The sequence below is a fragment of the Eumetopias jubatus genome, unplaced genomic scaffold, assembly GCF_037043125.1.
Source record: "Eumetopias jubatus isolate StellerSeaLion01/CBP00866 unplaced genomic scaffold, mEumJub1_p1.0 scaffold_13, whole genome shotgun sequence".
In the NCBI taxonomy this organism is placed as follows: Eukaryota; Metazoa; Chordata; class Mammalia; order Carnivora; family Otariidae; genus Eumetopias; species Eumetopias jubatus.
Window position 1 is genome coordinate 96,443,407 of NW_028274819.1, and position 23,252 is coordinate 96,466,658.

The 23,252-nt window shown below is 41.6% G+C and overlaps 1 long non-coding RNA gene and 1 pseudogene across 1 annotated transcript in view; both read left to right on the forward strand.

The window, feature by feature from the left end:
• LOC114226002 (uncharacterized) overlaps positions 1 to 21,727 on the forward strand; it is a 43,548-nt gene extending 21,821 nt beyond the window's left edge. The window contains exon 3 of the long non-coding RNA XR_003612659.2: positions 21,186 to 21,727. This is a non-coding gene — a long non-coding RNA (uncharacterized LOC114226002). The remainder of the gene's footprint in view (positions 1 to 21,185) is intronic.
• Positions 16,486 to 21,192, forward strand: LOC148162684 (ATP synthase subunit ATP5MPL, mitochondrial pseudogene; annotated as a pseudogene).
• Positions 21,728 to 23,252: the final 1,525 nt, after the last annotated feature.

The window sequence follows — 23,252 nt, forward strand, 5'->3', positions numbered from 1 at the left end:
TCCGTATCAATTCCTGAAGAGGACCCTGGTGAGGTCACATTTCCATCTGTCTGCATCCAGGACAGTGAGCATTCTGATGGTTCAGCTGGAGGCAGGGGTCCCGAATAGTCACATGGTATGGGGAAAGGGCCTTTCTCAGAAGGAAGGCTTGGTGAGCAGCATAGCCCCTGACTCCATTTGGCTGGAATGTTCTTCTAAACTCTCCAATGCAAAGCTGTTTGAACACCCATAGTTAGACGTACATTCCGTTTTGGGAAAAAGAGCACTGCGGGTTTGATGATATCGAGACAGGTCAGAGGTCATCATCTCCGCCCAGACCCTCTTTGTACTTCACGGTGCACCACTGGTTGATGATGATAATCTACCTAGCAATTTCAATCTCAATGAAAAAAAAAATGTAAGGGTCACTCCGTTGCACCATCTCCCCAGTTTACCCTCCTGCCTCCCCAGATAGTAGCTAAAGACACACCTGTGAGACCAAAAAGGAAAGTGTCTCCACACAGATTAGGTCATGAACAACAGACATGTTTATTCTTTCATACTCTCAGTTCCCCAATCTGTTTTTTTTCTTTCCGTTGGGGTAGAGCCAAAAAGACAGAATGAAAAGACACCCCCAATATATATTCATCATTCCCCTATGACAACCCCATGATGTCTCCTTATTCTTCAGTGAGGGGGTTTTTCTGACCGCTGGCTTTTATAATTCATCCAGTAGGTAGTTTCAATTTGATGATCAATTTTTTAAAAATAACTTTTTTGGCCCCCTGACATTTCAGCCATTTAAATAGAACATAATGGAATTTTCCAAAGAAATAAATGGTGATTTCTTTATACAGCGTCTCACATTCAAACACATTTGCATGTATGGTCCACCTGAAAAACTACAACTAACGATCTTACACATGAGATTCTCATTTTCCTCTTCCCAGAATCCCTGTCCTCCTCATATCAATACTCTTTCAAAACCTCATATAAAATTCTTCCTTCCAGGAAGCCTTCCTTGACTAATCAATCACTCCCAGTGATTGGAGATACAGTTCCAATTAGGTTCACCTTCTCTTGTTCGTATATGGATTCAACTGGAGATACAGTTCCAATTAGCTTCTCCTTCTCTTGTTCATATATGGATTCAAAGTTTCAAGAGTCTTAAGTTGTGAGTATATATAGGTTCCACTTTTCCAAGCAGGCAACAACTGTGTCCCTATAACCATCCCTTTATCCACAAGATTGCTTGAAGCAAAGACAATGGAGGAACTTATTCACTGGTATAGTGAAAGATCCTGGGCCCTGCAAAATGCCTGAAGTGGTGAAGATCCAGCTCTGTTATTTACCAACTGTACAGGGAAAAGGATCAATATGTAAAAGCTTAATTTTCTTATATGAAAAAGTGATAATAAAGTCTTGGGGATTTGTGTGATAATGAAATAGGTTATATATTCAAAAACTTTTAGGGATGCTTGTGGATCCTTCAAAAACTATTTGTTTCCTTAGTGATGTGATTGAAGGAGCTACTGAGTCTGTGAAATAACTTTCTCATTTGTTGCTGATGTTCGAACATCTTTTCCAGAAGACAAAATCCTTTATGCCAAATTAGAAATAAGAATAAAATGGCAAATGATCTTGGAGCAAGGAGCAATAAACTTAAATACGTGCTTAATCCATGGCCACACGTTCCATCTCTGCTCTTTCCCTCACGGGATTGCACACCGTGAACTGGTCAAAGTAAAATGTCCCACTCAGCCTGTGGCGCACCTCAGAGTCCCCAACAGAGGACTCCTGACAGACGTTAGCTGTTGATTGGAGTGTGTCCACTCATGCTAACACGTACATCATTGAGACCAGCTACGTTCAGAAGGGCAGGGTTTGATTTGAGGAAGAGAATTAAGGAACACGCATTGCTCGATGTAGAGGTAAGAAAGAGCACCAGGGGAGAAAAAAGCACAAGTTCTCTGGCCTGATAGAGTTTCTGAAATGTTACTATTGGGGCGCCTTGGGTGGCTCTGTCGTTAAGAGTCTGCCTTCGGCTCAGGTCATGATCCCAGGGTCCTGGGATCGAGCCCCGGATCAGGCTCCCTGCCCAGCGGGAAGCCTGCTTGCGTTCCCTCTCTCGCTGTGTCTCTGTCAAATAAATAAATAAAATCTTAAAAAAAAAAATGTTACTATTATCCAGAGAGGTATTCCTCAGGGCCCAGTTGAAAGGATTGCGCCATGGACTATTAAGTAAACTAATGATTAATAGTGAAGTACTTGAAGTAACAGAAATGGGAAGGTTGCAGGCCAGAATAAACTTGGGCTTCTCAAAAGGTTGCAGGAAACCAGCAGGGCGAGAGAAAAGTGAACTGGGTGGGGGGTGGGGATGGGAATGGGTGACAAAGGATGAATTTGAACGGCTGGCAGGGCCAGATCGCACAGAATTCTGGGACCTATAATAGGAAATTTGGATAGACATTCAAGGGCTTCTAGGTTAGTTACATGATCTTAGATAATTTTTAAACACCATCTCTGGTTACTGTGGGCAAATTGGGTGGGGGCGGAGGTGGGGATGGGTTAGGAATTCAATAGGAGACATAGATTAGGAGGTTCAGTGAAAGATGATAGTGGTTTAGTCTGAGCAACATGTGTTCTGAAGTTAAACTGTAGGACTTGCTGATGCACCCAGCCCGGGGGACCGGGAGAAGAGAGGAACCATGACTCCTGGTTTCTGGACGGTAGTGCCGCTTATCCAGATGAGTGCTAACAGGAGGAGAAACACTGAGGGTAGTGGTGATTTTCTTGCAGAACAGGTTCATGTATCATTCAGTGGCCAGTTTCTCTTATCCAGTGCAAATTCTGGGCTTTGAACTAAGGGGGAAAAAAATCTAAGATCAAGAACAAGAGGGAATGTATGCTTGTATTTGGGCCATTCCTTCATTCATTTATTCAACAGATATATATTGGGCACCCATCATGTGCCAGACCCTCTTCTAGGTTTGGGGATTACCAAAATTCTTGCTGTCGTAGAATTTATATTCTACTAGTGGGAAGAGGGGGCATATGTGCACAAAAATAAGTATATGATATTCTAAGTGGTGTAAGTGGTGATGAGTGCTACGAAGAGAAGGAAGTAATGTAAAGGATAAAAAATTAAGCATATGTGTGTGTAAGGGAAATGGTTGTAGAGGTGCCTGGGTGGCTTAGTCAGTTGGGTGTCCAACTCTTGATTTCGGCTCAGGTCATGATCTTGGGGTCCTGGGATCCAGCCTCCCGTCGGGCTCTGTGCTAAGTGCAGAGTCCGCTTGTTCCTCTCCCTCTGCTCCTCCCCCTGTTCTTGCACTCTCTTTCTCTCCTCTCTCTCGCTCTCCAATAAATAAAAAAAAAATAAAATCTTTTTTTAAAAAGAGGAATGGTTGTGGAAACTCGGGAGGCAGAGCAAGATGGCGGAGGAGTAGGAGACCTGGATTTTGTCTGGTCTCAGGAATTCAGCTGAATAGGGATCAAACCATTCTGAACACCTATGAACTCAACAGCACATCGAAGAAAAGAATAGCAACAACTCTCTGAACAGAGAAGCGACCACTTACTGGAAGGTAGGACGTGCGGAGAAGTGAATCCGAGGCGATATTTGGGAGGATAGACGGCGGGGGACGGGGCCACCGTCGGCCGCTTCTGGCAAGTGCTAGAGCCGCGGAGCAAAAAATCGGACCTTTTAGAAGTCGGCTCCGCTGAGGGACGTCGCTCCAGTGGCTAAGCGGGGGGTGGAACCCTCGCGGGACACTGTGGTCTCAGGACCCTCGGGGTCACAGAAAGACCGGGGGTGCCTGAGTGCGGCAGAGCTCCCAGGGATCGGAGCGGGGAAGCCGGCTGCAGAGACGGAGCCGAGGCCGGGCTCTCAGCTCAGGGTTGCCATGAACTGTGATCCGCAGCCCAGTCGGGCCACTGCTCCTCCAGCAGGGACCCAACAAGCGGCAGAGCCGGGGAGACTCCCCTTCCTCCCCCGGGAGGAGCGGCACGGGAGCGCACCGCAGGGATCTGCTGGGTTTGGAGACTCCACACGGGGTCGGATGCCAGAGATAGAAACGCTCGGTCACAGGCCGGGTGAGCACGGAGTGCGGCCGGAGACCGGGGAGACGGGAGTGACTGCTTTTCTCTGGGGGCGCACTGAGGAGCGGGGCCCCGAGTTCTCGGCTCCTCCGGGCGGAGATTGGGAGGCCACCATTTTCACCCTTGTCCTCCAAAGCTGTACCGAGAGCTTGCAGGGAACAAACCTCCTGAGAGCAAACCCCAACAGCTTGCTTAGCCCGGACTCACAAGGGCGGGGCAATTCCGCCTCCGGCAAAGACATTTGGGAACCACGGCAACAGGCCCCTCCCCCAGAAGATCTGCACGAACAGCCAGCAAGCCAAGACCAAGTTTACCGATCAAGGAGAACGGGAGAACTCCAGCACTAGGGGAATACGACACATAGAATTCATTGCTTTTTTTTTACAATGATTCATTAGTTTTTCAAAGTTAATTTTTTTAACTTTTTTTAATTTTTCTTTTTCCCTTTTTCAACCAACATCTTCTAAATCTTTTTAAAAAAAACATTTTCTATTTTTCATTTTTAGAGTCATGTTTTATCCCTTCATTAGTAGTTACCCTTATTTTTGGCAAATATATATATATATATATATATAGTTCTCTCTTCAAAATTTTAAGATACAGTTTCTTCTACCAGATCAAAATATACCCTAAATCACTAGTGTATGGCTTTGTTCTAGTCTCCTGCCTGATCACATTCTCTCCCTTTTTTTTTCTAAATCTTCTTCTTTCTTTTTTGAAACAACTTCTTATCAATTCCTTTTATAAAATCTTTTATAATTTTCATCTTTACAGTCATCTTCCATCCCTTCATTGTATCAACCCTAATTTTGTGCATAGATAAGTCTTTCTTCCTTTAAAATTTTAGGAGGCACTTTCTTCTAACAGACCAAAATATGCCCGAAATCTAGTGTGTGGCACTGATCTATGCACTAGCCTGATCATATTTCATCATATTCTGTTTTTTTGTATTGTTCTGTTTTTGTTTTTGTTTTTTTCTCTTTCTTTTTTCTTTCTTTCCCTTTCTTTTCCCCTGGTTTCTGGTCTTTTCTGATTTGTATAGAGTATAGTTGCTGCGGACGTTGTTAACCTGTTGGCATTTTGTTCTCTCATTCATCTATTCTCCTCTGGACAAAATGACAAGATGAAAAAAATCACCTCAGCAAAAAGAACAAGAGGTAGTACCGTCAGCCAGGGACCTACTCAACACGGACATTAGTACGATGTCGGCCCTAGAGTTCAGAATCATGACTTTAAAGATACTAGCTGGGCTTGAAAAAAGCGCGGAAGTTATTAGAGAAACCCTTTCTGGAGAAATAAAAGAACTAAAATCTAACCAAGTCGAAATCAAAAAGGCTATTAATGAGGTGCAATCAAAAATGGGGGCACTAACTGCTAGGATAAATGAGGCAGAAGAGAGAATCAGCGATATGGAAGACCAAATGATGGAAAATAAAGAGGCTGAGAAAGAGAGAGAGAAACAACTACAGGATCACGAGGGCAGAATTCGAGAGATAAGCGATACAATAAGACGAAACGACATTAGAATAATTGGGATCCCAGAAGAAGAAGACAGAGAGAGAGGGGCAGAAGGGATATTGGAGCAAATTATAGCATAGAACTTCCCTAATGTGAGGAAGGAAACAGGCATCAAAATCCAGGAGGCACAGAGAACCCCTCTCAAAATCAATAAAAATAGGTCAACACCCCGACATCTAATAGTAAAACTTACGAGTCTCAGAGACAAAGAGAAAATCCTGAAAGCAGCTCGGGTGAAGAGATATGTAACCTACAATGGTAGAAATATTAGATTGGCAACAGACCTATCCACAGAGACCTGGCAGGCCAGAAAGGACTGGCATGAGATCTTCAGAGCACTAAACGAGAAAAATATGCAGCCAAGCATACTATATCCAGCTAGGCCGTCATTGAAAATAGAAGGAGAGATAAAAAGCTTCCAGGAAAAACAAAAACTAAGGGAATTTGCAAACACGAAACCAGCCCTCCAAGAAATATTGAAAGGGGTCCTCTAAGCAAAGAGAGAGCCTAAAACCAGCATAGATCAGAAAGGAACACAGACAATATACAGTAATAGTCACCTACAGGCAATACAATGGCACTAAATTCATACCTTTCAATAGTTACCCTGAATGTAAATGGGCTAAATGCCCCAATCAAAAGACACAGGCTATCAGATTGGATTAAAAAACAAGACCCATCAATATGCTGTCTGCAGGAGACTCATTTTAGACCCAAGGACACTCCCAGATTGAAAGTGAGGGGGTGGAAAACAATTTACCATGCTAATGGACACCAAAAGAATGCTGGGATGGCAATCCTTATATCAGACGAATTAGATTTTAAAACAAAGACTGTAATAAGAGATGAAGAAGGACACTAGATCCTACTTAAAGGGTCTATCCACCAAGAAGATCTAACAATTGTAAATATCTATGCCCCTAACATGGGAGCAGGCACTTTATAAGGCAATTAATAACAAAAGCGAAGAAACACATTGACAACAATACAACAATAGTGGGGGACTTTAACACCCCCTTGACCGAAATGGACAGATCATCTAAGCAAAAGATCAACAAGGAAATAAAGACTTTAAATGACACACTGGACCAAATGGACTTCTCAAACATATTCAGAACATTCCATCCCAAAGCAACGGAATACACATTCTTCTCTAGTGCCCATGGAACATTCTCCAGAATTGATCACATCCGAGGTCACAAATCAGGTCTCAACCGGTACCAAAAGATTGGGATCATTCCCTGCATATTTTCAGACCACAATGCTTTGAAACTAGAACTCAATCACAAGAGGAAAGTCAGAACGAACTCAAATACATGGAGGCTAAAGAGCATCCTACAAAAGAATGAATGGGTCAACCAGGAAATTAAAGAAGAATTAAAAAAATTCATGGAATCCAATGAAAATGAAAACACAACTGTTCAAACTCTTTGGGATACAGCAAAGGCAGTCCTGAGAGGAAAGTATATAGCAATACAAGCCTTTCTCAAGAAACAAGAAAGGTCTCAAATACACAAGCTAACCCTACACCTAAAGGAGCTGGAGAAAGAACAGCAAATAAAGCCGAAACCCAGCAGGAGAAGAGAAATCATAAAGATCAGAGCAGAAATCAAGGAAATAGAAACCAAAAGAACAGTAGAACAGATCAACGAAACTAGGAGCTGGTTCTTTGAAAGAATGAACAAGATTGATAAACCCCTGGCCAGACTTATCCAAAAAAAAAAGAGAAATGACCCAAATCAACAAAATCATGAATGAAAGAGGAGAGATCACAACCAACACCAAAGAAATACAAACAATTATAAGAACATATTATGAGCAACTCTATGCCAGCAAATTAGATAACCTGGAAGAAATGGGTGCATTCCTAGAGATGTATCAACTACCCAAACAGAACCAGGAAGAAACAGAAAACCTGAACAGACCTATAACCACTAAGGAAATTGAGGTAGTCATCAAAAATCTCCCAACAAACAAAAGCCCAGGGCCAGATGGCTTCCCAGGGCAATTCTGTCAGACATTTCAAGAAGAATTAATACCTATTCTCCTGAAACTGTTCCAAAAAATAGAAATGGAAGGAAAACTTCCAAACTCATTTTATGAGACCACCATTACCTTGATCCCCAAACCAGACAAAGACCCCATCAAAAAGGAGAACTACAGACCAATATCCTTGATGAACATGGATGCAAAAATTCTCACCAAAATACTAGCCAACAGGATCCAACAGTACATTAAAAGGATTATTCACCACGACCAAGTGGGATTTATCCCTGGGCTGCAAGGTTGGTTCAACATCCGCAAATCATTCAACGTGATACAATACATTAACAAAAGAAAGAACAAGAATCATATGATCCACTCAATAGATGCAGAAAAAGCATTTGACAAAGTACAGCATCCTTTCTTGATCAAAACTCTTCAGAGTATAGGGATAGAGGGTACATACCTCAATATCATAAAAGCCATCTATGAAAAACCTACAGCGAATATCAGTCTCAATGGGGAAAAGCTGAGAGCTTTTCCCCTAAGGTCAGGAACACGGCAGGGATGTCCACTATCACCACTGCTATTCAACATAGTATTAGAAGTCCTAGCTACAGCAACCAGACAACAAAAAGAAATCAAAGGCATCCAAATCGGCAAAGAAGAAGTCAAACTCTCACTCTTTGCAGATGATATGATACTGTATGTGGAAAACCCAAAAGACTCCACCCCAAAACTGCTAGAACTCATACAGGAATTCAGTAAAGTAGCAGGATATAAAATCAAAATCAGTGGCATTCCTATACACCAACAACAAGACAGAAGAGAGACAAATCAAGGAGTCGATCCCATTTACAACTGCACCCCAAACCATAAGATACCTAGGAATAAATTTAACCAAAGAGGCAAAGGATCTGTACTCAGAAAACCATAAAATACTCATGAAAGAAATTGAAGAAGACACAAAGAAATGAAAAAACGTTCCATGCTCATGGATTGGAAGAACAAACATTGTGAAGATGGCAATGCTACCTAGAGCAATCTACACATTCAATGCAATCCCCATCAAAATACCATCCACTTTTTTCAAAGAAATGGAACAAATAATCCTAAAATTTGTATGGAACCAGAAGAGACCGTGAATAGCCAGAGGAATGTTGAAAAAGAAAAGCAAAGCTGGCGGCATCACAATTCCGGACTTCCAGCTCTATGACAAAGCTGTCATCATCAAGACAGTATGGTACTGGCACAGAAACAGACACATAGATCAATGGAACAGAACTGAGAGCCCAGAAATGGACCCTCAACTCTACGGTCAACTAATCTTCGACAAAGCAGGAAAGAATATCCAATGGAAAAAAGACAGTCTCTTCAAAAAATGATGCTGGGAAAACTGGACAGCCACATGCAGAAGAATGAAACCGGACCATTTCCTTACACCACACACAAAAACAGACTCCAAATGGTTGAAAGACCTAAACGTGAGACAGGAGTCCATCAAAATCCTAAAGGAGAACACAGGCAGCAACCTCTTCGACCTCAGCCGCAGCAACTTCTTCCTAGAAACATCGCCAAAGGCAAGGGAAGCCAGGGCAAAAATGAACTATTGGGATTTCATCAAGATAAAAAGGTTTTGCACAGCAAAAGAAACAGTCCACAAAACCAAAAGACAACTGACAGAATGGGAGAAGATATTTGCAAATGACATATCAGATAAAGGGCTAGTATCCAGAATCTATAAAGAACTTATCAAACTCAACACCCAAAGAACAAATAATCCAATCAAGAAATGGGCAGAAGACATGAACAGACATTTTTCCAAAGAAGACATTCAAATGGCCAACAGACACGTGAAAAAGTGCTCAACATCGCTCAGCATCAGGGAAATCCAAATCAAAACCTCAATGAGATACCACCTCACACCAGTCAGAATGGTTAAAATTAACAAGTCAGGAAACGACAGATGTTGGCGGGGATGCGGAGAAAGGGGAACCCTCCTACACTGTTGGTGGGAATGCAAGCTCGTGCAACCCCTCTGGAAAACAGTATGGAGGTTCCTCAAACAGTTGAAAATAGAGCTACCATACAATCCAGCAATTGCACTACTGGGTATTTACCACAAAGATAGAAATGTAGGGATCCGAAGGGGTACGTGCACCCCAGTGTTTATAGCAGCAATGTCCACAATAGCCAAACTGTGGAAAGAGCCAAGATGTCCATCGACAGATGAATGGATAAAGAAGAAGTGGTATATATACACAATGGAATATTATGCAGCCATCCAAAGAAATGAGATCTTGCCATTTGCAACAACGTGGATGGCACTGGAGGGTGTTATCCTGAGTGAAATAAGTCAATCAGAGAAAGACATGTATATGACCTCACTGATATGAGGAATTCTTAATCTCAGGAAACAAACTGAGGGTTGCTGGAGTGGTGGGGGGTGGGAGGGATGGGGTGGCTGGGTGATAGACACTGGGGAGGGTATGTGCTATGGTGAGTGCTGTGAATTGTGCAAGACTGTTGAATCACAGATCTGTACTTCTGAAACAAATAATGCAAGATATGTTAAGAAAAAAGAAATAGAAGAACATGGCAGGAGGGGAAGAATGAAGGGGAGTAAGTTGGAGGGGGAGAGGAACCATGAGAGATGATGGACTCTGAAAAACAAACAGGGTTCTAGAAGGGAGGAGGGTGGGGGTTGGGTTAGCCTGGTGATGGGTATTGAAGAGGGCACATTCTGCGTGGAGCACTGGGTGTTATGCACAAACAATGAATCATGGAACACTACATCAAAAACTAATGATGTAATGTATGGTGATTAACATAATAAAAAAATAAAAAATAAAAAAAATAAAAGTAAATGATTGGTGAAACTCTATAGTGGAAAAAAAAAGAGGAATAGTTGTAATTTTTTTTTTTTTTTTTTAGAGAGAGATTGCACAAGCACATGTAAGCGGGGTGGGGCAGGGGGAGGGGCAGAGGAAGAGAGAATTTTAAGCAGGGACCACGCTCAGTGTGGAGCCTGATACAAGCTCAATCTCATGACTCTGAGATCATGACTTGAACTGAGATCAAGAGCCCGACGCTCAACCAACTGAGCCACCCAGGGACCCCTGGTTTGGTATTTTATATCTGATAGTCAGGAGAGCCTCTCTGATAAGGTTACATTTAATTGGAAAAGGGAAGAAGGCAAGAAAGCAGGCTACATGGCTATCTGGGGGTGTTCCAGGTAAGGGTACGTAAGTGCAAAGGTCCTGCTTGCTGTGTTCCAGAGGCTGCAAGGCAGCTTGTCTGGCTGGTGCAGCGTCACAGAGGGCCAGTGTAGGGGAAATAGAGATCAGAGAGGTAATGGGGCCAGTCCTTATACGCCTTATAGGATAATTGTGAGAAATTTGACTGTAAGATGAGGAGCCGCTGACTTTACTCAGGACCCACCAAAGATTCTCATTTGCATTCCCTGTTCTTATAATAAATGAGGAAACATTTTATCCCTGGCAAGTTTATGGTGAAGGATAAAAAACAGATGAAAAATGTAGACAGGAGTGTGTATGTGCCTACTAGCAAAAATTGCCTAAGCCAAAAAGGTACAACATATGTCTTACTCAAGCCATTTCATCACTGAGCAACTTGGGATACAACCCTGAAGCTGGCAAATTCTGCTACAAGAGGTGTGATTTAGGGAAAACAGCAAAGTGCCATTTTTCTCTCTCAAGATTTCTCTACTGCCAAAAATCTTATCCAACCATCCATCCAACCAACCAACCAACCAACCAACCAACCAACCAAACTTTATTGATCTTCTACATGTACAGCAGAGGACTAGATAATATAAATAGCTACAGATGGATAAGATTCTCCTGTTCTGTGTTTTCTTAGATTCTATTTGGTCTCCATTAATTATAGGGTCAAACCAATAGCCACAGTTGTTTACATCTCCCCTATGATCCGGCTTAAGTAGACACATAAAAACCATATTACAAACTCTCCAACCAATCCTCAGGCCATACTCCCAACCACCTCCTTAATCTAACTCACACATCAAGCCAATATTTCCCTTGGGCCAGGTGCCAGACAACCAGAGACAGTCCCTAAGCCCCAAAGCTCACTGGAATTATTCAAACTAGTCAGTCCTCAGCTGTTAACACTGACCTATCATATCTTTACCACAAAAACCCCAATAAAGGCTGTGGCCTATACTTTACCCTCCTGCTTCTCCCTCCTGACCTAACCTGATGCTTCTCCACGTGGACCTGTGTGGCCCCTTCCCTCAGGAGTTGTAAGGAATAAAACATCTTTCAATGGCATTAACCTCTCCTTGTTGTCACTCAATCACCTTTATAAAATTAAGACCCAATTGCAAACCATCTACCCAAAACAATTCTGCTCTCCCTCTTTCTCGGAGTCAAAAATCTCCTTCCCGGGGCACCTGGGTGGCTCAGTCAGTTAAGCATCTGCCTTCCGTTCAGGTCATGATCCCAGGGTCCTGGGATCGAGCCCCAGCTCCCTGATCAGTGGGGAACCTGCTTCTCCCTTTCCCTCTGCTGCTCCCCCTGCTTGTGTGCTCTCTCTGTCAAATAAATAATTAAATAAATGATCTTTAAAAAAAATCTCCTTCCCTTTGTTCCTTACCTCTAATTTTATCTTTGTCATGACTGAGATATGGTTTCTTTGCTCATGCAGGCTAATCCATGTTTTTCAGGTGTTATGAGCCCTGAAAAATGGATGTGGATCGGTTCTTGGTAGAACCATTTCCCTTTCTTGAAGATCACCACGCCTTGACACCACCCATTGTAGACTGCAGTCTTCCTCCGGCCCTGCTTCCCTTCTGCTCACTCCGGATAGTCCTCGACAAAAAATCTAGAATATCTTCAGGCCACTGTTCGGTCTTAGAGATACATTTCCATTCTATTTAGTGCCTCGGAGAAGTCATCATGGTTAATATCTGCACTTTAATGCTCCCTCCTGAGCTATGGTTCATCTAGCTAAGTCATGCTTTAGTGATAAATAGGGAAGAGGTGACCGACATGAGGATTAGATTCATGGCTTAGTTTGTCTGGGAGATATATATATTTTTTACTGCTAATTTATATGACAAATCTGGTAGGCACTCTTGGCTAGCATAATTTATTTTACTGGGATGAGAGGTTGTGTTTTTCTAATTCTTCAGTTGAGCTTGCTGACCTGTATAAAGTCAGCAAAATTCAATAATATTGTTCAAGCATCCTTGTAGAATCTATGCTAAATACTAGCAATTGAGTTCAAATAGATACAGTTCAGTGTCCTTTGACTATTCATATTGCAAAGCTGACACGAACACGAAACAGTTTAACATAATACCACATAATATGCTCACCTGTTGTAATGATTTATTCACAGTTGCTCAGTTGCTTCCTAGCTAAAGTTTTAGCAACTAGGCACTGAGCGCCCCCCTCCCACCAGACCTGCTGAAATACACTAGAATTGCCTGGTTCTCACTCAATAAGGGTGAGAACATTCAGTGCCAGGTTCCCAAATCTTAGGCTTGGTCCTCCAAATGCTTTTACCCTGGACTTCCCTCCTCAGTGACTGGTAGCTTGGTGTTTTGTTTCGATATTAGGTTTCAACTGGATAGAATGTGTTAAGTAACTTTCTTCTCCACAATGTACTTTAACTGAACCTCTTCTTCAGATATACGGTAAGAGGCCCCTCAGGACATGGAAAGGCCATCTGGTCTTGTGGCATATAGCTGCATGCATCTCTCCATCCCTCAGGAGAGTTGTACCCACAGTCTGAGCCCCTCCGTCTTTCCATAATGCCAGTTGGAGCAGATCTTAACAACTTGATCCTGTGTTTTTATAGGTCAGTTAGCATTTATCTGAGTAATTAACAAGCCCAGTTCCCCACTGTGCTAAACCTCTCAAAATCATAAAAAACTGGACCTGTAAATCCTTAATCCCACTTCCCCACCCTGGCACGGAGCTTGGTGTCAAGCCATTTTGTGTGGGTTTATCCTTCAGAGTGCAATAGGAAAATCATTCTGGACTTCAAGAAGGAAATGTCAAGACAAGAAACAGAAGGAGGCAAAGAGAGGTCATTGGTGCAACCATTAAAGAAAAACTTCAGGCTGCCAACTTCAGCTCTATAGGGCAATGGGGACTAAAGCCAAAGACAGATTTCAACCCCATGTCAGCTGAAGTATAACATGCAGTCACTCATTTGAGCTACAGCTTGAATTTATTCCTACATATTTGTGACTTTGAAAATGCAGTATCAAGCATGGTGCTATTTCTCTTGGACTTGGGGCAAAAGGATTTGATGTTACTACAGTAACATTTCGGGGAGGGAGGTGGGAAGGAGAGAACAATATGTTCCCACATTTGGAGACATTCTCTCTCCCTCGTAACTGCTTTTTCTTATTCCTGTATGTAGGGATTTTGTAAATTAGCCATAAAAAAAAAAAAGCCTATTTCTTACTCAGGCATCTACTCACACTTTGAAAAGAGAAAAAGGGTTTTTACTAGTTTGACATTAGCTAACTTATTGTAGTTTATTTATTGGTAGATGACAGTACTTTTATACATGTCTTATCTCCACAGTAGATTGTAAGCTTGGGAAAAGGGAGTCGCTCTATAGTAGTCATAGGACTATGGGAGCAATGCCCATGAGTCCGTATGCAAATGAGAATTGGCATCCCCTCCCTTCCCCTAGGAGGGGATGAGCACTCATTCTCAAGGTGCTACAATTGCTCCACTGATTTTGGAACTTTGCCAGGGGCAGTCTTCTAGATCTTTCCATGAATTGCCTTTACTTCAGGTCTGGTTCACAAGTCACCCCAAAATCAGTTTGGATACTTTACAATCATCACACTTCATGAGTATTTTTTAAAGAATTATTGAGCTATCCTTTACATATAATAAAATTCACCCATTTTAAGTGTACATTTCAGTGATTTTTAGTAAAGTTACAGAATTGTGCAAAAGTCACCACAATCCAATTTTAGGACATCTCCATCACCCCATGTCCACCCTTAGCCCTGGCAACCCCTAATTTACTTTTCTGTCTCTATAGATTTACCCTTTCTGAATATTTCTTATAAATGGAAGCCTACAGTGTATGATCTTTTGTGACTGGCTTATTTCACTGAGCTAATGTGGTTTTGTTTGTTTGTTTGTTTTTAGAGAGTGGGGAGAGGGGCAGAGGGAGAGGGAGGGAATCTTAAGCCGGATGCAGGGCTTGATCTCACGACCCTGAGATCATGGCCTGAGACAAAATCAAGACTTGGATGCTGAACCGACTGACCCACCCAGGTGCCCCTAGCATGTTTTTAAGGTTCAGCCATGTTGTGGCATGTATCAGTAGTTCATTCTTTTTTAAGGCAGAATAATTTTTCACTGTATGGCTATACCACACCTGTTTATCCATTCATCCGTGATGGATATTTGGGTAGTTTCCAGTTTTTAGCTGCTATGAATGAAGCCGTCTGAACATCCACATGTAAGTCTTTGTGTGGACTTCATTCCTTTTTTATCAGAAAATATTTCTCAACTTCATATTGCCTCTACTCTCAATAGCTTTGCACCATTGAAAATATTAAAAAAAACTGTACCACAGGATCCAAAGGTGATGCCCAAAGAAAAGACCTTTTGAAAATTCTTTCTACAGATAATACAATCAGACTAAGAATGGACCACGAGTAATTGTTCTGAAGATCATATTCATTTGATATACAAACACAGGTGTATTGGTTATAAAATAGTTAATCTATTTTATAATCTATGTTTATGGCTTAATTATACCACTCTTGTCAGTTGACAACAGTTTAGCACAGTACTTTGCAGGTAGTAATAAATATTAATAAATATTTGCTGATTGATTTAAAAACGCCCTCAGTAGTTCCCCTTGGAAAGTAAAATATCGAAAGCTTTTATTTTTAACAGTGTTTTTTCCATTTTGTGTAAACAACAAAAACCCTTTGAGAGAACAAGACAAGCTATCCAAAGGGCCCCAGGTCACAATTATCTATCAGGCAGCCATGTTGATCTTCCTTCAGCTCAAGGGGCAAGTGCAATTGCTCTATAGGCTTGGAGAAGCAGGAAGCATTTTTGTTGGGCCAGTGGGAGCCTTTGGAGCCAATGCCTTGTGTCTCCATGGGAAATAGTCACAGGAGGCAAGCTTTCTCTTGGCAAGGGTCTCCCCTGCCCCTTGCTGGCACATTTTCTTGGAAGGTTGACTGGCCTGGATCCAACATTGGCTAACTTCCTCTCACTGGCCCTCTTGCACACTGTTCCAGGCCTGCGTGGTCAGATTTGGGCTGTTAACTCAACAGCTTCCAACCACAAGGAAACTAGAACCACTTCGTGGTCCTGCTTGCTGACATTTCAGCTGTCTTATTGGCTCTGGGCAGCCACTAAGGCATATGTGCCTGTGGTCTATGTGCTCTGGGGTGGCATTTAATGAAAGCCCATCTTTAATTGGACAAATGAAGCGTCCCCCTCTGGGTTTTCCCGGTGCCAAGAAAATAGTGCGTTAGAAATGCAGTCCGAGTGTCTCCCCCACAGCACGTGTTCTATGTACTTCTCAGGGAGCACAGCCAAGGGCAAGACCACGACAGTGTCTCTCAGTCAGGTTCTATCACCTCAGCAGTCAGCTCTTTTCCACTTTCTTTCTTTTTTTACAGATTTTCTTTCTTTCTTTCTTTCTTTTCCTTTTCTTTCTTTCTTTCTTTCTTTCTTTCTTTCTTTCTTTCTTTCTTTCTTTCTTTCTTTCTTTCTTTCTTTCTTCCTTTCTTCCTTTCTTCCTTTCTTCCTTTCTTCCTTTCTTCCTTTCTTCCTTTCTTCCTTTCTTCCTTTCTTCCTTTCTTCCTTTCTTCCTTCCTTCCTTCCTTCCTTCCTTCCTTCCTTCCTTTCTTCCTTTCTTTCTTTCTTTCCTTCTTTCATTTATGTATTTGACCGAGAGAGAGACAGCGAGAGAGGGAACACAAGCAGGGGGAGTGGGAGAGGGAGAAGCAGGCTTCCCGCCAAGCAGGGAGCCCAATGCGGGGCTCCATCCCAGGAGCCCGGGATCAGGACCTGAGCAGAAGGCAGATGTTTAACGACTGAACCACCCAGGTACCCCTCTTTTCCACTTTCATGTGGTCATAAGTTGTTCCTGTTTTAATTTTCAAAGCATCTTCATATACCTAGGAACTCAGCCCAGGTTTTAGAACTTAACATAAAATGTATTTAAGTAATTGTAATTCTTTTCCACCACAAAATATTAAATTTCATTTTAGGAAATATCAATTAAAAATTCAATACACTCAACATTTTGTTTCATTACTTGCTTATCTCTCGTTAAAAAATAAAAAGAAACTGTATCTTATCAACTTTATTCTTATAATGTTGTAGTTGTCTCTACTTTTCCTTTTTTTGAATTTTTGACTCACCTACTAGAGGGCACATCTGTTGGCCAAGTGCCTTTCCCTTCTGGGAGGAGTGTTCACCTTCCTCCCAATAATGCTCTGCCCCACTCTTGCAGCCATGTGATCCAAGTAGAGCTTTCCTTGTCTGACTCTGACCCAGGGATGGGCAATGACCCAATTTGGCCAATCGGAGCCCTTTCCTGAAACTTTTCCAACGGAACTTAAGGGGAAAGAGGATTCATTGCTCTTTGATCAACATATTCTCGTATTTGCATAGGTAACTCCCAGCTGAGTATTGTCACTTGCAATCAAAACCCTAACTTACATACATATTCTTCCTACAATCTTAACTGGTCTTTCTGGTCCTAGAACTTTATTACTGGCTTTTTAATTGGCAAATTAAAACAAAACAAAACGCATGCCACAACTTTTGCTTTGTCCTATTTCCCTTTTATAACCTAAGGATTTTTTTTTAATGGCTCTAAGGTTGACAAGAGGGAAGAGATGAAGATAGGTGCTTAGAAACAGCCTCACTATGCAATATGGCAGACAACTGAGTGTTCAACTAGAAAAAGATTCCAAACAGCCTCTGGGAAAAGTATAGTGGGAGTAAAGCTATCTGCAATTATTTGAAAAGCTGTTATGTGAAGAAAGAAGTAGAGTTGTCTGTCATTTTGCAGGGGAATTAATTCCCATGGTTGGAATTAGCAGAGACCGATTTCTGTTCTTTATGAAGAGAAAATGATTTCTAATAACCAAAATGTACCCCAAACAAACAAGCCTCCCTTAAAAAGTGAGATTCCCAGACACTTAGAGGTTATCATTTAAGGACTCCTGGGTGAGGGGCATTACCTCAGACTCTCCTTAATTTTTCAGAATCTGTGTTGTTGAAATGGCGATGGAATAGTGGGAGAGAGAAAGAGGTTGGGAACTTGGGAGAACATCTCATCTGCCTGCGATGAGAATCAGGCTCCATCTGAGATAGGAACAGATCCTTACCCTGCATCCTGCCATGCCTGAGTGACCGGATGTCAACTTCCCTAACTTCATTCATTAACATTATTTAAGTGGTGGCTGGAGGATCTTGTCTCTCTGGATCTTCGTTTTCTCATATAGGGAAAATGGGGAGCTTGGACTAGCTTAGAAGTCTCCAGATTTTCCTGCTAGAGATCACAGGGGGAGGACCCAGAGGAAATCCCAAAGGATGGAGAGTTAAGGAAATGCAACCTCCAGTCTTGTTAAGGCAGTAGGTTCTTGAACCTGAGAGGAGGCCAGACCCCACAATCAAAGGCACAGAGGTTAGAGATGAAGCTGAAGGGAGACACAGCAACACCAAAAAGTACTTAGGCTGCTCTCCCCGAACAGTGGGGGAGGCCCTGCTTATATAAAGTCCTAGCTCTGTTCCCGCTCTGGTCCAATTTGCTAATGAGGAAAAGAAAAGAATGCTTCATCCTGGTTGGTTGGAAGAGCCTCTTCCTGATTGGTTGATATTGCCAACTCAGGCAGCTCTTTGGTGCTCTTTAGAGCTGGGGTCTTCTGCTTTAAGTCCGGCTGGTAGAGGGGAACGCAACCTGGTCTTGCTCTGTTAAGAGAAGCGGTTTAACAATAGCAGCCCTCAGAAAGCACCCCAGGTACGCAATGTTTTTCTCTTGGGGTTTGTTCCCACAGACCCTCACTGTCTCAGTATTTCACGTGCTTTCTAGCTCTCTCTAGCCTTTGGGATGGCCATACAGCTGGAGAAACACATGGAGGGGATACCTGCAGGACTGGTAACATGATTTGCGGGGCCCTGTGCAAAATGAAGATGTGGGGCTCCTTGTTCAAAATAACAAGAACTTCAAGACAGCAAAGACAGAGCATTAAACCAAGTGCGGGGTCCTTCTAGGTGTGGGACCCTATGTGACTGTGTAGGTCCTACACCCATGAAACCAGCCCGGAATATATAACACCCTGTATCAAATGGACAAATATAAAACAATAGATCTGAGGCTTTTTGTGTAGTTAATTTCAAAACTCTCATTTGGCTGTACTAGAGGATACTTCAATCAAAAAATCAACTTGAAGCTTCACTGATCATCTATATACTAAAAAAACTTTGTAATTCTCTAAGTAAACAATAGAATAGAAGAAACAAATAAATGCCCAACAAATTTCTCTGAATTCCCAAAATTGGAATGATTGTGGGTTTGGTTTATTATGACAATCTGCTTCCAAAGAGGCCTGCCGATTAAGGAGATTTGCCTGCATTGATTAAACACATTTTTATCTCCATTTGTCTTTATTCAGAATCAAATGCATCCATTTATCCTCTTCTGGGATCGGTGTCAATGAATCATTTTTCTTTTCTTCTTCAGTCAGCAATCACTTATCACACCTTAAGTACTTAAATTGCCCCACACTGTCCTAAGTATTTTAAGTACTGGGAACCAGGCCACAGCTAAGGATGGCTGGTGGGGTGGGATGAAGAGTCATCTAAAGAAAGGGAATATCATGAGCCAAGACATGAAGGTCAAAATCTTAAATTGTTCACTCAGTGACCTTTGCAAGCTGTTGGCTGTGGGGCTTTGAAGTGGCCTGAGCTGTGGTCCTGTGCTGAGATGCTTCAAAGCTTTATTTAAAATGTCTGGATCCCCATGAAGCCCCACTAAACCCAAGTGACCAGGAGATTTGGAGAAGACTGGGGTCAATGGTCTTTGTTGTTTACAAAATCAAGAGTGCTGGTAAAAGAAATAACGCATTGAAAGCTTGGAATCCTGAGAAGCTCATGGTCAGCATTAACCAGCTTTTGTTTGCACATCAGGTAGAACATCAATCTGGCTGTAAATTTAAGCAAACTTCGTTAGATAGGAACATAGACACTGTACACTTGTATAGGTGCTGTTTACTCCATGGCATGAATACATGTACCTGTAAGATGAAAAAAAAATCTTAAGTTGGCTGGAGAATCCAGTGTGGCTGGAGTATAGGAAGTATGTGGGATAATGTGGGAGGTGAATAAAGAAAGGAAGCTTGGAGCTAATAGTGGAGGGCCGGTGATACCAAAGGAGTTTGTCATTGATCCTATGAACCAGAAGGAGTTTTCCAGCAAGGAAGTGGTAAGAGCTGCCCTTTTAGGCATTTGTTAGTCACACCTGGCACTAATAAATGGTAGCTATTATTATGTAATAGTTTAAACGGTAATTAGGGAAAGTAGCCACAAATAATGTATTTAATAATGCAATGCCATTTCCCCAGAGTCTCCCCAATATGGTAGATTATCAACTGTCATAGTCTCTCTCCCCATTATTTAGGTCTTTCAATTCTCTGTGGTTCTCAATGCAGAGGTCTTGCATGTCATTCATTAAATTCATCCCCAAGGATCTTTCTTAATACTATTATAAATAATACTTGGACAAATTATTTCCAGTTGTTCATTGCTAGTATATAGACATTCATAGATTTTTGAATGTTGCAATTGTATCCTGTGACCTTGCTCAATTCACTTATTTCTATTAAGTTTGGGTTTTTGGGGTAGAGTTTTAGAATAATTTTCCATGTACACTATCACGTTGTCTATGAATAAAGTACTTTTATGTCTTCCTTTATAATCTGTAAGTCTTCTATTTTGTTTTGTTTTGTTTAATAATTTTTTTAAAGATTTTATTTATTTATTTGACAGTGAGAGACACAGCAAGAGAGGGAACACAAGCAGGGGGAGTGGGAGAGGGAGAAGCAGGCTTCCCGCGGAGCAGGGAGCCCAATGTGGGACTCGATCCCAGGACCCCAGGATCATGACCTGAGCCGAAGGCAGACGCTTAACGACTGAGCCACCCAGGCGCCCAAGTCTTCTATTTTGTTTAACATTTCTTTTCCACACCTTTTACTGGCTAATATTAATAGAATTGTAAGAATAGCCAACCTTGCTAGTTTCCAGTCCTTTACCATTAAGTATGATGTTAGCCGTGGGTTTTTATAGCTACCTCTCATCAGATTGAGGATGTCCCCTTCTTTTTCTAGTTTGCTGAGAGTTTTAGTTGGATTTTGTCAAATTCTTTTGCTGCATCTATTGAGCTAATCTTATGATTTTCTCTTTTATTCTTCTAATGTGGCAAATGACATTGATTTCTATTATTGAACCAACTTTGCATTCCTATAGACAGTCTACTTAGTCATGATGTATTATCCTTATGTATTCCTGGATTCAGCGTGCTAACATTTTATTACATTTTTTTTTCTCAAGTGCTCAACATCACTTCGCATCAGGGAAATCCAAATCAAACCCTCAATGAGATACCACCTCACACCAGTCAGAATGGCTAAAATGCACAAGTCAGGAAACGAGAGATGTTGGCGGGGATGTGGAGAAAGGGGAACCCTCCTACACTGTTGGTGGGAATGCAAGCTCGTGCAACCCCTCTGGAAAACAGTATGGAGGTTCCTCAAACAGTTGAAAATAGAGCTACCCTACGATCCAGCAATTGCACTACTGGGTATTTACCACAAAGATAGAAATGTAGGGATCCGAAGGGGTACGTGCACCCCAATGTTTATAGCAGTGATGTCCACAATAGCCAAACTGTGGAAAGAGCCAAGATGTCCATCGACAGATGAATGGATAAAGAAGAAGTGGTATATATACACAATGGAATATTATGCAGCCATCAAAAGGAATGAGATCTTGCCATTTGCAACGACGTGGATGGAACTGGAGGGTGTTCTGCTGAGTGAAATAAGTCAATCAGAGAAAGACATGTATCATATGACCTCACTGATATGAGGAATTCTTAATCTCAGGAAACAAACTGAGGGTTGCTGGAGTGGTGGGGGGTGGGAGGGATGGGGTGGCTGGGTGATAGACATTGGGGAGGGTATGTGCTATGGTGAGCACTGTGAATTGTACAAGACTGATGAATCACGGATCTGTACTTCTGAAACAAATAATGCAATATATGTTAAGAAAAAAAAAGAAGAAGAAGATAGCAGGAGGGGAAGAATGAAGGGGTGTAAGTCGGAGGGGGAGACGAACCATTAGAGACAATGGACTCTGAAAAACAAACTGAGGGTTCTAGAGGGGAGGAGGGTGGGGGGATGGGTTAGCCTGGTGATGGGTATTGAAGAGGGCACATTCTGCGTGGAGCACTGGGTGTTATGCACAAACAATGAATCATGGAAGACTACATCAAAAACTAATGATGTAATGTAGGGTGATTAACCTAACAATAAAAAATTATTTAAAAAAAATTTTTTTCTCATGTCTGTGAAGGTTACTTATTTGTGATTTCCTTTCATTGTAATGTCTGTCTTTATTTTGATATCAGAGCACTTCGGGCTTCATAAAATGAAATGGACAGCGTGCAAAATGGTATTATTTCTTGTTTAAATGTTTAGACCACTTGATGTTGTCTTATAATGAAATACCAAGGCCCGTTCATTTTTTTTTTTCACTCTTTTTTTCTGTTTGTGAACCCCACCTTCAGTCTCTGTTTCTTGCATCTTTCCCTTTTCCTTCTTATGCTACAGTTTGGAAATAACTCCCATGCAGAGGCTTTAGTGAATATGGAGCCCACCTAATGTGTTTTTAGTCTTTAAAGGATCACATCCCTCCTGTTTGTCTTGTTTAAAGCTTGAAAAGTGTTGCTTCGTACATTTTATTCAGTTTTATGATTGTTCACAATATAGAAATAAAGTTGTTATCTGTACTCCGTCATGGTCAAAACCACAAGTCCAATATTACTATGTTTTTTAAAGCTTGCCGTTTACTGAGCATTTGTGTGGGAGAATAAACATTTCACGTGCACTTTCTCATGTAACCATCACATAGCTCTCTGTGGCATATAGTATAGTGTTATAGATGGGTAAATGAGACTCGAAGAGATTAAGTACATTTTCTAAGGTCACAGACTTTTTAGGTGTACTTTTATGTCTTCCTTTATAATCTGCAAGTGTTCTATTTTGTTTAACATTTCAAATTAACATTCATATTAAATTCAAAATTTGAATTCATCTCTTCTAGAGTAAAACCCCAAGCTCTTAACTATTATGTAATTATGTCATCCTATAAAGATAAAATTGATTTACATCTGAAAAACACTAAGACCCATGATTCATTGAATCAGACAGGAGAATCAGACATGATTCAATAAATCAGTAAAGCAGACCTATTCACGTTCCTAGTAAAGCATATTTCTCTTGCTGTGGAGTAGTTAGCAAGTCATTTGCTTGTTTGATTTCACCCAATTTCCCATTTTTTTCTTTGTTGTTCACTATTGCAAGAAACCACATCTTGCCAGGTTTCTTTCCCCTTTGG